Source organism: Schistocerca cancellata, chromosome 1 (genome assembly GCF_023864275.1).
Source record: "Schistocerca cancellata isolate TAMUIC-IGC-003103 chromosome 1, iqSchCanc2.1, whole genome shotgun sequence".
Lineage (NCBI taxonomy): Eukaryota > Metazoa > Arthropoda > Insecta > Orthoptera > Acrididae > Schistocerca > Schistocerca cancellata.
The window spans coordinates 551,709,570-551,723,250 of NC_064626.1; the positions used below are offsets into that span (position 1 = coordinate 551,709,570).

At 40.4% G+C, this 13,681-nt stretch overlaps 1 protein-coding gene across 1 annotated transcript in view; it reads right to left on the minus strand.

The window, feature by feature from the left end:
- The window catches only part of LOC126180377 (sodium/hydrogen exchanger 7), a 156,528-nt gene that overhangs the window by 13,534 nt on the left and 129,313 nt on the right, over positions 1-13,681 (minus strand). The gene's annotated exons all lie outside the window — the stretch shown is intronic.

A 13,681-nucleotide genomic window follows, 5' to 3' on the forward strand; every position in this document is an offset into this window, starting at 1 on the left:
CGATCTTGTATACGCGATCCCACACAATGGACGATTCTTAAGTCGGCTTTCATGTGTAAATAAATGTACGTATTGCACGGATTTTTCACTTAACTCATTCTGTGTTCACTTCTACACTAGCGTGCCGAATAACGCCTGTGCTTACCTCTAGAAAAATCGCTGAAATGTGTAACACCAACAACAGGACTGTGTGGATGACATTTTTCCAAAAGTCTGACAGCATGTCTTAGATTCCACACCGCTGCTGAAGGATTCTCTACTATATGGTTGCTACATTTCTCAATACTTTTAGAAATTCTGCAGCAATATCCCTTCTGCCTTGTTTGATATGAACTCTTTCTAAACTCTCCAATACTCCAACTCTGGTTCCATTATATCTTCCAAATTGACACTCATTTAGACTTTCGTCACATTATCCAGTTGTTACATGATGATGATGATGATGATGTTTGGTTTGTGGGGCGCTCAACTGCGTGGTTATCAGCGCCTGTACAATTACCCAATCTTTGCTCAGTCCAATTTCGCCACTTTTCTGGATGATGATGAAATGATGAGGACAACACAAACACCCAGTCATCTCGAGGTAGGTGAAAATCCCTGACCCCGCCGGGAATCGAACCCGGGACCCCGTGCTCAGGAAGCGAGAACGCTACCGCAAGACCACGAGCGGCGGACAGTTGTTACATTAATGGCACTTATTCACAATGGACGGAAATAGAACACACAATTTTGAGCTAAGTTGCTTGCCTGGTTTCCAAAACCTCCTACTGTAAACGGTACAAAACCCTAATTATCTAATTAAACAACAAGTTTACTGATGTCAGTCACTATTTATTTATTTTATGAAGCGTTTTGGCTGTCCAAACAACCACATTTAGTGAATTTATAAGGCATGTATGTGTTGTTCTGCGACTTTGGAGTAACCTGTGGCATTGTCTTCAGTGGTTACTGGTTTCCTTTCCTACTATGCAACGCCACGTACACCAGTGTACTTTGTATATCCTCTCCTGTTATGCTACACCACGTACATTGGCATACTTTGTATGGGATGTAACGTGACAGGAAGTAGAGGCTGTGGTCACTGAAGACTACGCCTTCGTTTCGTAAAAAACGGAACGGTCCCCTTTTCTGGCCCAAGTGTCTAAGGGTCCCCACAATTTTTGTAGGGACGCACAAATCTCCCGTAGATTAAAATTTCGTACATACATTTTACGCCATAAGTTAATAATGCTGATTTATATTACATAAATTGTGTGAATTTTGAAAATACGCATAAAATTACCTTATTTTCTATGTTATCGCTTCATATAGTTTTGTTAGGTTTCTGCTGAAATACCTGCATGCTTTTGCACAACACTACAATGATGAACAATCACTTTCCCTTCCTTTCTATATCTCGATAGCACTAAACCATATTATTTACTTAAATTTAACCACATGCCTGTTTCCTTTTTTTTTAATATTGACAATTCCATTTAACTTTTTGTGCATTCTTATGCTGATCTCAGTTCAGTGGTGACTGTTGAATGCTTTAAGAAGTGTGTGTGCACTTGTTCTGTTTAGTGAACAATCATTTCAGTATTGTATTCACATTCAGTATGCAGAGAATCTTTCTCTTCCCTCATGCGATACAACATTTCTTCAAATTTTACCTAAACGCAAATGCATCTTTTCGTCTAAACTCTGGGACATTCTGCGAAATGTCAAAATAAATTGTGAGGTTTATTGCACCACTTGCCACATGTTTCCGTTGCACATGGTGGAAATTCAGACGTTTTACAGCACTAGAAAACTAATTGGGTTCAACAGCCGCTGCAGCATCATCGAAAATGAGCACCTTCTTCCCCAGTACAACATTAGGTATATTAACACAATACTGTAATCTTGTATTTCTGTTATTAACTACTGCAATTTTTTATTTTGTCAGTAAATTTTATAAATTACTTCTGTATCGGGCAATCGAGAATTAAAATTGGCTGCAGTAGAAGGAACATTTGCCTACCACACTGTGAGTCGCAGTCACAGCTATAGTTCTGTGGAGTGCACGTCAAAAATGATTAAGAAACTGGAGGATATCAAGTTTAGTTGTGCAAGAACAAACACAGAATGTTCTGTTAATAATGTATTGGCCCCAGGGTGCAAAGAGCTTCTTATTGAAGGCCTTAATGACATGAATTTTGTATGTATTTCTACTAATACCAGCAATCATTAATCAACTAAACTACTTACTCTCATTGTCAGATATGGGGGAGGGGGGGGGGGGGTGGTGTAAAGGTAAAGGTGTTAGATTTCTGTTCCGTCGAAAAAGAAACATCAGCCATCTTATCACAGCGTGTACAGCATGATCTAGAGGCCAATAATCTGGAGTCAAAATTTGTCTCTCTCTCAACTGATAATAAGAATAGCGCGTTTGGTGGGGTTAAGAGAGGATGCACAGGAAACATTTTCAGCAAATTAGAAGTTAGCCTCAAAAAGCCCCTTGTGGGGATTGGTTGCATTGTACATATAATTCACAACAGTGTAGAAACATCAGTAGGCAAGTTACCAATCGACATAGAAAACATTCAGTGTAAAATTTATAAGTATTTCCATATATACAGTGTTGGGTGAAACGACTAAAGGAATTCTGTGACTATTGAATATAAACAAGTACTTGATTGCAGCAGCACAAAGTGAACATTATTGCCTTCACTTGAAATGTTTGTGAAATTGCACCATGCTTTAAAAATCATTTTTCCTGTCGGAATCAAGATGCTCTGCTGCTTTGTATTTATTTTTTCAATAACAACCAATCAGAGTTATGGTTATGGTTTGTGCACAGTCAGCTAGATATGTTTCAAACAAGCATTCTAGAAATTGAAAGGCAGAATATTTGAGCTACACAAGCATTAGGTTGTTACGAGCCACCAAAAGCAAAGGTAAAAAAATAGGAGACATAATATGTGATTCTTCAGTTTCTCCCGGCGTATTTTTTGCTTGAACAGTCAACGGGTGTACTGCCAGTCCATAAGGTACATTGTCATGTGCGCTGACGAACTGAGCTCCTAGCCTCTAGAGGGTGGGCAGCCGCCTTAAATCCCCTACCTCTGCGAGGCGTTCTCTCCGCGGTCCGCGGCGTCGGCAGTTACTGAGACGCTGGCATCAGCGTCTGTAGTGGCGTTGGTGTAATTGCCTCGTCTGTCCTGGTCGGCCTTTCGTTTTCTTTGCTAAAAGTCTTTTTAATTAGACTCAACACTGGTTCCCGTGCCTTGCTGATGTTATAGCCGCAATCTCGGTTGATGAGTCCGTCCCTGGTATGAATTTCGATAGCCTCTCTAACGATGCTGTCCCAGTATTTAGATTTTAGATTTAAGATGGCCGCCCGCCCTCAGGAGCTCAGTTCGTCAGTGCGCCTGATGATGACGACATGTCTGATCGCCGAAATATTGTGCCCGTCGACACACCCGCAAGTGAAATCCACGTTATTGTCTTAGTGTGACCGACTAGCTCAATATAGATTTTATTCATGTGTAAATATGTTATAACACTATAAAATATGGCCGTCTATTTTCATGGAATCAGAAATTTCCACTGACACCGACTTCTGTTGGTCTATGTTGAGATAAAAACCAACGTGGTCTGATTTGTGGGCCAGTATTTCGACGATACGAAACATAGGTAATGTAATCCTTGACAGTTCACTCTTGTTTGATGAATTTTGTGTGGCTAAAAAATTATAGTAGAAAATTTACGTGATTGGAATGCGGTACAGAATAAGTGGGTGGATATTTTCAAAGTATTAAAGGAGAAAAACAATCCAGTAACAATCCTCCCTAAGGTTATGGAATTTATCCTTTGCCTTCCAAGTTCAAATGCACCTATAGAATGCATTTTTTTCCAAGAAATGAATAAGTACAGGTTATGTGAAAAGGCCAAAATTTTGGTATCTAGGATTGCAAATTCTTTAATGCAACAATGTAGTTTCTCCTTTCAATGCACAGAAATGCATGGCAGATTGTTGAGACTTAGTAATATTTGTCAAAATATTCACTACAGTGTAAAATATGTTAATAACCACAATGAATGACTGCATGAGGTTTGTGCCATGCGTGAAAGATTTGTGACAAATGTTAAATTGTTTTAAATGGGATAGTTTTATTTCTTTTAACTACTTTGTACTTTTTATATAAGTTATAATGGTTTTTTATTGTCTTTGAAATGCAATTTCCTTACATTAATACTGATGATAAAAGTCATTATCATCATCTTAATATTCCAGTGACGAAAAGTCATTGTTGACCCGTTTCGGTTCCATATCAAGAGGATCTGTAAGTCGATTTGGTGGATATCAAGCTCGTCTACAATCCCGAGGCCGATACTGGAGTATCTATGAAGGTGTCCTGTATATTTAAAACATATGTATGGTAGCCTTAGTGAAGACAGTGCCACAAGTTACCCCATAGTCATAAAACAACACTCACATGCCTTGTTAATTCATGTAAATCCACCTGCTGATGGAGGTTTAAACTACTGAAATGCGCCGTGGAACTAAATGAATAGTGACTGGTAAGAATAAATGTGTTGTTTCATTCAGCATCAGTAACATCTAACCCCAATTTTTTCCCATTTAAACCTTAATTATCTGCTGCTAAAGCAATTATCATCTCCAATTATGTGCAACAACATCTAATAGTAACGTACAACCATTAAAAAGGTGTCTGAATGTAAGCTTATCAATGGAAAATCTTGTATTAACCTTTTTTTGCTGTGGGTGTGTGTGCATGACCTGCTATGCCTTTCCCAGCTGTTGTGGATGTCTGCTTTTAACACCTACCCTGTTTGGGTTTCCCTACAGTGCTATGGGCGTTGGAATGCGTCTTGGGCAGCCAACCTCTTACTTTCGTATCCCGGTGAAAAAAAAAAAAAAAAAAAAAAAAAAAAAAAAACACTTTCAAGTATTTATCAAAAAATATATGTGTCTCATTGCGTGCTATAATTCGTAGAAAACCTCGTTTTGTTATCTTGAACCATTTGTTATGACCCATGATTCGCCATACGTAAGGACATGAATAGGCACACTGTATGCAACCGTCTTTTTGGACATAAAATCTAATAATTCAAGAACGAAATGAGATATCCTTCTGCTCTCAATTTTAAATAAAATGTTCATATCTTATCTACATTTCATTTGCTAAATGCGTAAGACAAAACCAACCACATGCAAAGTATTCGCAATGCTTTTATCCTTGCAAATTCTTCAAAATTTCATGTAAATGTTTTACGTAATTTGCTGCAGCGCAGTGACTATGACATATAACAAAAAGAAATTCAGTCCTTTATCAAGTGAAGATTTCAGAGCTTGGGATGCACAAAAATTAAACTTTTTCACCCGATAGTTTTCATAAAAACGGACGATACGTATTTCATACTAGCCGGCAAGTCTGCACAGGCAGAACTGGTCACGCCACTCCCAACCATCGAGTGAAGGTACCAGACTATAAGATGTGCAAAAATAAAATTTTTCACATAATAGTTTTCGAAAATACAGATGATAAGTATTTCACATTGGCTAGACACCGTCTCTCAGCGCAGGTGAGCTGTACAGCCATAAAGAAAGCCGCTTCAGTAAGGAATATAAAAAGTTTGTCTGTGGCAATGAGGGTAAATATAATTTTTTTAAAGTCACTGTTCACTTTTGTTTTTACACAGCAAAATCCATTTTTGATTTTTTTTATACAAATATAGGTCAACCTGCTGTAAACACTTAACTCACTAAACCTCCTTCCTTAGTGCTGTCTTTGCCAATAATACAGGAACACTCCTCAGTGTATTCAGTATAAAAATGTAAGTAATCAGTATAATCACTTTACGATACGGTGAAAAACATTAATAGGAGCTGCACATCTCTTTAAATAATAGTAAAATATTATGAATATTTCTCTTTTCTTTTGTTGGGGTTCAACATTTGATTAACACTGGTCGTATTTGCTAAACTGAACAAGCAGAAGGGAGGTGTCTTGCAATAGGCTTGTTGCGGAAAACATGCTGATGAAATGAAGTTTTTCAGGGAAACTGCAAAATGTAAGTCACAATGAACACCACTTTTACACACACACTCTCTCTGTCCTGACACTTCAGTCCAACTGTGCAATGGTTTTCTTATGCGGGTGTAGGATGACAGTGATGACTATTAGAGGTGGTATTCATGCTGCTACAAATTGTTGGAGAAAATGGACTACAACGTGGCAGACAGAGTGTAGGTAACTAGGACTTCACATTAACAGTATCTTATGAATAGAGAAGAGGTAGTTCAGTGTTGTTGAGTGTATCTTTAAAGTTTGTTTTCCTAATAATAAGCTTGTGAAGAACAGGGGCTGGCAGAATCTCAATACTTGGAAGTCACTACGAAAGGAGGCGCCAAGAGAATGTAATTTTTATGGGTAGGCCATTACAGGAGAGTTCATGGATAAGACAATATACCAGTAAAAGGACATGTGACTGAGTTTTAGTTAGGGACAGGGATGGTTTTCTGCACTGATTTAGATAGATGGAGCAAGAATCCATTGATAATGAGGTGTAGCAATAAAGAGAGATAAAAGCGATGTAAATTAACATAGTGATAATTTGGGGTAAACAGTGTAGGAGGACACTGGAGATAAACCTCTTATGTAAACACTGCATGAAAAATGAAAAATAAGTGAGAAATAGGAAGACTTGTGAGACAACTACAAAAAGGAAAAAAAAAAAAATGGAAACATATGAATGGATACTGACAGAAACAGAAAACGCCTTAGCAACAAATGATGGATGACAACTTAATAGGACAGTGTACCTTACAGTACTGGCCGATACCACCAGGTTGTGGTTGATTACCATATATCCTAAGATATTGGCTCTTGTATTTAAAATCTTTTTTAGCTTACATTATTATCGTTAACGAATTGATACAGAATGGTAGAATTTCACACAGAGCACAATTTAATCATACCTAACATGTCGTTTAAGAACAGTGAAAGAAGGTTGCATACATGGAAGAGATCTGGAGACACTTGAGGTTTCAGATTGATTCTATAATGGTAAGAGAGAGTTTTCAGAACCTGATTTTAAATTGTAAGACATTTCCAAGGGCAGATGTGGACTCTAACCACAATCTATTGGTTATGAATGGCAGAAACAGCAAAAGGCATGAATTTAAAACGACGGGACCTGGATAAACTGAAAGAACCAGAGATTGTAGAGTGTTTCAAGGGGGCATTAGGCAACAATTGACAAGAGCATGGGAACAGAATACAGTATAAGAGGACTGGGAAGCTTTGAGAGATGAAATAGTGATGTCAGCACAGGATAAGTAGGTAAAAAGATGTGAACTAGTAGAAATCCTTCGGTAACAAAAGAGCTGCTGAATTTATTTGATGAAAGGAGAAAATATAAAAATGCAGTAAATGAAGCAGGTAAAAGAAAATACAAACATCTAAAAAATGAGACTGACAGGAAGTGCAAAACGACTAAGCAGGTATGGACAGAAGAGAAATGTAAGGATTTAGAAGCATATATCACTAGGAGAAAGATAGATGCTGCCTACAGGAAAATTGTAGAGGTAAAATACAGGGAGTGAAAGGCTATTTACAACATGTACAGAAATCAAATGGCAGTTATAAGAGTTGAGGGGTATGAAAGGGAAGCAGAGGTTGAGAAGGGAGTTGCAGCCTATCCCCGGTGCTATTCAGTCTGTGTGTTGAGCAAGCAGTAAAGGAAACAAAAGAAAAATTTGGAGTAGGAATTAAAGTCTGTGGAGAAGAGATAAAAGCTTTGAGGTTTGATAATGACACTGTAATTCTGTCAGAGACAGCAAAGGACTTGGAAGAGCAGTTGAACAGAATGGACAGTGTCTTGAATGGAGGATATATGATGAACATTAACAAAAGCAAAACAAGGACAACAGAATGTAATCGAATTAAATCAGGTGTTGCTGAGAGAATTAGACTGGCTAATGAGATGCTGAAAGTAGTAGATGAGTTTTGCTATTAGGGCAGCAAAATAACTGATGATGGTTGAAGTAGAGAGAATATAAAATGTAGACTGGCAAATGTAAGGAAAGCATTTCTCAAGAAGAAAAATTTGTTAACATTCAATATAGAGTTAAGGGTTAGGAAGTCTTTTCTGATGGTGTTTCTGTGGAGTGTGACCATGTGTGGAAATGAAACATTGACGATAAACAGTTTAGACAAGAAGAGAACATAAGCTTTCAAAATGTGGTGCTACAGAAGAATGCTGATCATGTAACTAATCAGGAGGCACTAATAAAACTGTGGAGGAAAGAAATTTGTGGCACAACCTGACTAGAAGGAGGGATTGGTTGGTAGGACACATTCTGAGACATTAAGGGACACCAATTTAGTAATCGCTGGAGGGGGGGGGGGGGGTAAAAATCATAGGGGGAGACCAAGAGATGAATACAGTAAGCAGATTCAGAAGGTTGCAGTAGTTACTAGGAATTGAAGTGGCTTGCACGGGATAGGGTAGCATGGAGAGTTGCATCAATCCAATGGACAGAACACAACAAGTTACCTGAAAGGCTGTACATTATATAATGTTATATACATACTTTCTTGTTTTCTCTTATACACTCCTGGAAATTGAAATAAGAACACCGTGAATTCATTGTCCCAGGAAGGGGAAACTTTATTGACACATTCCTGGGGTCAGATACATCACATGATCACACTGACAGAACCACAGGCACATAGACACAGGCAACAGAGCATGCACAATGTCGGCACTAGTACAGTGTATATCCACCTTTCGCAGCAATGCAGGCTGCTATTCTCCCATGGAGACGATCGTAGAGATGCTGGATGTAGTCCTGTGGAACGGCTTGCCATGCCATTTCCACCTGGCGCCTCAGTTGGACCAGCGTTCGTGTTGGACGTGCAGACCGCGTGAGACGACGCTTCATCCAGTCCCAAACATGCTCAATGGGGGACAGATCCGGAGATCTTGCTGGCCAGGGTAGTTGACTTACACCTTCTAGAGCACGTTGGGTGGCACGGGATACATGCGGACGTGCATTGTCCTGTTGGAACAGCAAGTTCCCTTGCCGGTCTAGGAATGGTAGAACGATGGGTTCGATGACGGTTTGGATGTACCGTGCACTGTTCAGTGTCCCCTCGACGATCACCAGTGGTGTACGGCCAGTGTAGGAGATCGCTCCCCACACCATGATGCCGGGTGTTGGCCCTGTGTGCCTCGGTCGTATGCAGTCCTGATTGTGGCGCTCACCTGCACGGCGCCAAACACGCATACGACCATCATTGGCACCAAGGCAGAAGCGACTCTCATCGCTGAAGACGACACGTCTCCATTCGTCCCTCCATTCACGCCTGTCGCGACACCACTGGAGGCGGGCTGCACGATGTTGGGGCGTGAGCGGAAGGCGGCCTAACGGTGTGCGGGACCGTAGCCCAGCTTCATGGAGACGGTTGCGAATGGTCCTCGCCGATACCCCAGGAGCAACAGTGTCCCTAATTTGCTGGGAAGTGGCGGTGCGGTCCCCTACGGCACTGCGTAGGATCCTACGGTCTTGGCGTGCATCCATGCGTCGCTGCGGTCCGGTCCCAGGTCGACGGGCACGTGCACCTTCCGCCGACCACTGGCGACAACATCGATGTACTATGGAGACCTCACGCCCCACGTGTTGAGCAATTCGGCGGTACGTCCACCCGGCCTCCCGCATGCCCACTATACGCCCTCGCTCAAAGTCCGTCAACTGCACATACGGTTCACGTCCACGCTGTCGCGGCATGCTACCAGTGTTAAAGACTGCGATGGTGGTCCGTATGCCACGGCAAACTGGCTGACACTGACGGCGGCGGTGCACAAATGCTGCGCAGCTAGCGCCATTCGACGGCCAACACCGCGGTTCCTGGTGTGTCCTCTGTGCCGTGCTTGTGATCATTGCTTGTACAGCCCTCTCGCAGTGTCCGGAGCAAGTATGGTGGGTCTGACACACCGGTGTCAATGTGTTCTTTTTTCCATTTCCAGGAGTGTATTTTATCCTTTATTTTGAACATATTTTCAAGTAAGTCGTCACTGGCTGAGGCTGATATCATGCAGCATAAACTGACATTCCCCACTTCTTTTAACCTGTGGCAGCAGTAAACGGCCATGGCATCCTGCAACTGTTTTGTGCACTGTTGGCTTCAGCCATATGGGCAAATGCTACATTATTTTAACTTTTGTTAGTTCTGCTGTTCTGCAGTCTGCATTATTTTCTGATTTCCCTGTTTTATCTGTACAGTGCCGTTGATCTGATAATGGCCAGCATAAAGATCAAAACTAGTCAAAATTTTTAAGTAAATTATTATTTTGATCTTAACTATTTCATTAAGTGATATGTCAGAGAGAGAGAGAGAGAGAGAGAGAGAGAGAGAGAGAGAGAGAGAGAGAGAGAGAGACCTCTTATACATGCTTAAGTTCTAACAGGGAACATAGTCAAGAAAATTTACATCAAAACACTGTACTCATACATGCTCCACATTACACATTAACACAGGTCTGTCACAGTTGTATAATGCCAAAGAAACTGGTATAAGCATGCATATTCAAATACAGATATATGTAAACAATCAGAATATAGAACTGCAGTTGTTAGATTGGTTACTGATCCTACAATTGCAAGTTATCAAGATTTAAATGAGTTTGAACGTGGTGTTTTAGTCAGCGCATGAGCAATGGGACACAGCATCTCCGGGGTAGTGATAAAGTGGAGATTTTCCCATACAACCATTTGACGAGTGTACCATGCATATCAGCAATCCAGTAAAACATCAAACCTCCATCATCACTGCGGCCAGGAAAAGATCCTGCAAGAATGAGACCAACGACGACTGAAGAGAATTATTCAACAAGACAGAAGTGCAATGCTTCTGCAAATTGCTGAACCAGTCAATGAAAAATCACTGATATGGGCTTTCGGAGCAGAAGGCCCACTACTGTACCCTTTATGGCTGCACGACACAAAGCTTTATGCCTCACCTGGGCCTGTCAACACTGACATTGGACTGTTGATGACTGGAAACATTCTGCCTGGTTGGATGAGTCTCGTTTCAAAATGTATAGAGTGGATGGACGTGTTTGGGTATGGACTCCGTATGTCAGCACGGGACTGTTCGAGCTGGTGGAGGCTCTGCAATGGTGTGGGGTGTGTGCAATTGGAGTGATGTGGGACCCTTGATACATCTAGATACGACTGACAGGTGACACACATGTAAGTATCCTGTCTGATCACCTGCATCCATTCATGTCGATTGTACATTCTGACGGACTTGGGCAATTCCAGCACGACAATGTGACACCCCACATGTCCAGAAGTGCTGCAGAGTGGCTCCAGGAACACATGTCTGAATTTAAACACTTCTGATAGCCAACAAACTCCACAGACATGAACATCATTGAGCATATCTGGGATGCCTTGCAACATGCTGTTCAGAAGAGATCTCCACTCCCCTCGTACTCTTACAGATTTATGGATAGCCCTGCAGGATTCATGGTGTCTGTTTCCTCCAGCACTACTTCAGGCATTAGTCAAGTCCATGCCATTTTATGTTGCTACACTTCTGCATGCATGTGGAGATCCTACACGATATGAGGCAGGTGTACCAATTTTTTTGGGTCTTTAGTTTATGTCATACAACTGAGGGAGACCAGTATCAACATTTGATGTGGAGAACATATGACAGTGGTACTGAAGGTTCTGATGTAAATTTGCTTGACAAATAATACTGTTAATTTGGCTAATGACCTTTACGTGTTAACCTGTCCTACCAAGATATGGTTTACACATCAAATCCTTAACTTCTTAAATTAAAAGCTCTTTTGCTAACAAAGATAGGCTACAATGTTCAGATCACATATTCACTTCAAACTTTGTACATTTTAGTAGTCCATTACAACAACATAATGTAGAAATAGTAAGGCTTCGGCAATTTCAAGAAAATCTCAAGATAAGTTTTACATGTCGAATATATACTGGTACAACGTGACAGAGCATGAGATAGCAGTGATCAAATGGTTAGTGTTCAAACTCAATAATCAGTGGACTGTTCGACTGAGTCCCATTAATGTCTTTTATTACTTTATATTTTATTCAACACTGGTCATGTTAGTTCATACATATCACATTTGAAAGATAGTATAATGAAAGAAACATATGTACTTGAAAGAACCTTTGTTGAATTTCCGCTAGTATTTGGCTGTTTATTAATTTTAATTATCACAATTATCAACAAGTAAACACCACATGCCATAAAGTTTTCCTGGCGTGATTTGCAATATCCCTTATGCCCGCAATCAGGTAAGGTACACTTTGATTTGTACACTCAGAGGCAGGACCCATTCTGTGGTTAGTTTGTGCAGTGGTGAGACCTTGCTAATATAGTAAGAACTAATAGAGTATGTACAAATTTCTTCGAAAACACAACATTTACTTTTTTACTACAAAAATTGAGGTGACTCACACTTCTTTGGCTACTGAGAATAATAACTATCATGAAGAGTCAATGCGTAATCCAATTGCAAAATATCAGTTAAAAGATGTATTCATGTACTGTAACTGTCTTACCAAGAAGTGAATCTCAATGTAGACAAGTGTAATGTGCTGTGAATACATAGAAAGATAGATCCCTTATCATTTAGCTACAAAATAGCAGGTCAGCAACTGGAAGCAGTTAATTCTATAAATTATCTGGGAGTACGCATTAGGAGTGATTTAAAATGGAATGATCACATAAAGTTGATCATCGGTAAAGCAGATGCCAGACTGAGATTCATTGGAAGAATCCTAAGGAAATGCAATCCGAAAACAAAGGAAGTAGGTTACAGTACACTTGTTCGCCCACTGCTTGTATACAGCTCAGCAGCTTGAGATTCGTACCAGATAGGGTTGATAGAAGAGATAGAGAAGATCCAATGGAGAGCAGCGCGCTTCGTTACAGGATCATTTAGTAATTGCGAAAGCGTTACGGAGATGATAGATAAACTCTAGTGGAAGACTCTGCAGGAGAGACGCTCAGTAGCTCGGTACGGGCTTTTGTTAAAGTTTCGAGAACAGACCTTCACCGAAGAGTCAAGCAGTATATTGCTCCCTCGTACGTATATCTCGCGAAGAGACCACGAGGATAAAATCAGAGAGATTAGAGCCCACACAGAAGCATACCGACAATCTTTCTTTCCACGAACAATATGAGACTGGAATAGAAGGGAGAATCAATAGAGGTACCCAGGGTACCCTCCGCCACACACCGTCAGGTGGCTTGCGGAGTATGGATGTAGATGTAGAAGTGGACATTGTTTATACAGAATAATCAGCAACAATTTCTACAGATGTAATGGCGATTGGAGAACTTTATGTTAGGAGAAAAGATACTTATTATTGATGAGGACCTCATTCGTTGTGACAAAGTAGATGAAGGTGGTCTACTCCGTAAAGCTGAAGATTTTTTGACAACGAGGATTATGAACCACTCAAAAAGAATGCGAAAGTCAAATACATTCCATGGAGGGAAAAGTAGCGAGACTGGCAAAAGAACACACCCCAAGGAATCTATAAACTCTCCATATATGAGTTTCCAGTTTAAGAGGAAAGGATGATTTGATGAAATGGGAAGAAAAAATTAAAAATTGGAGGAATAGCAATGGATAAACA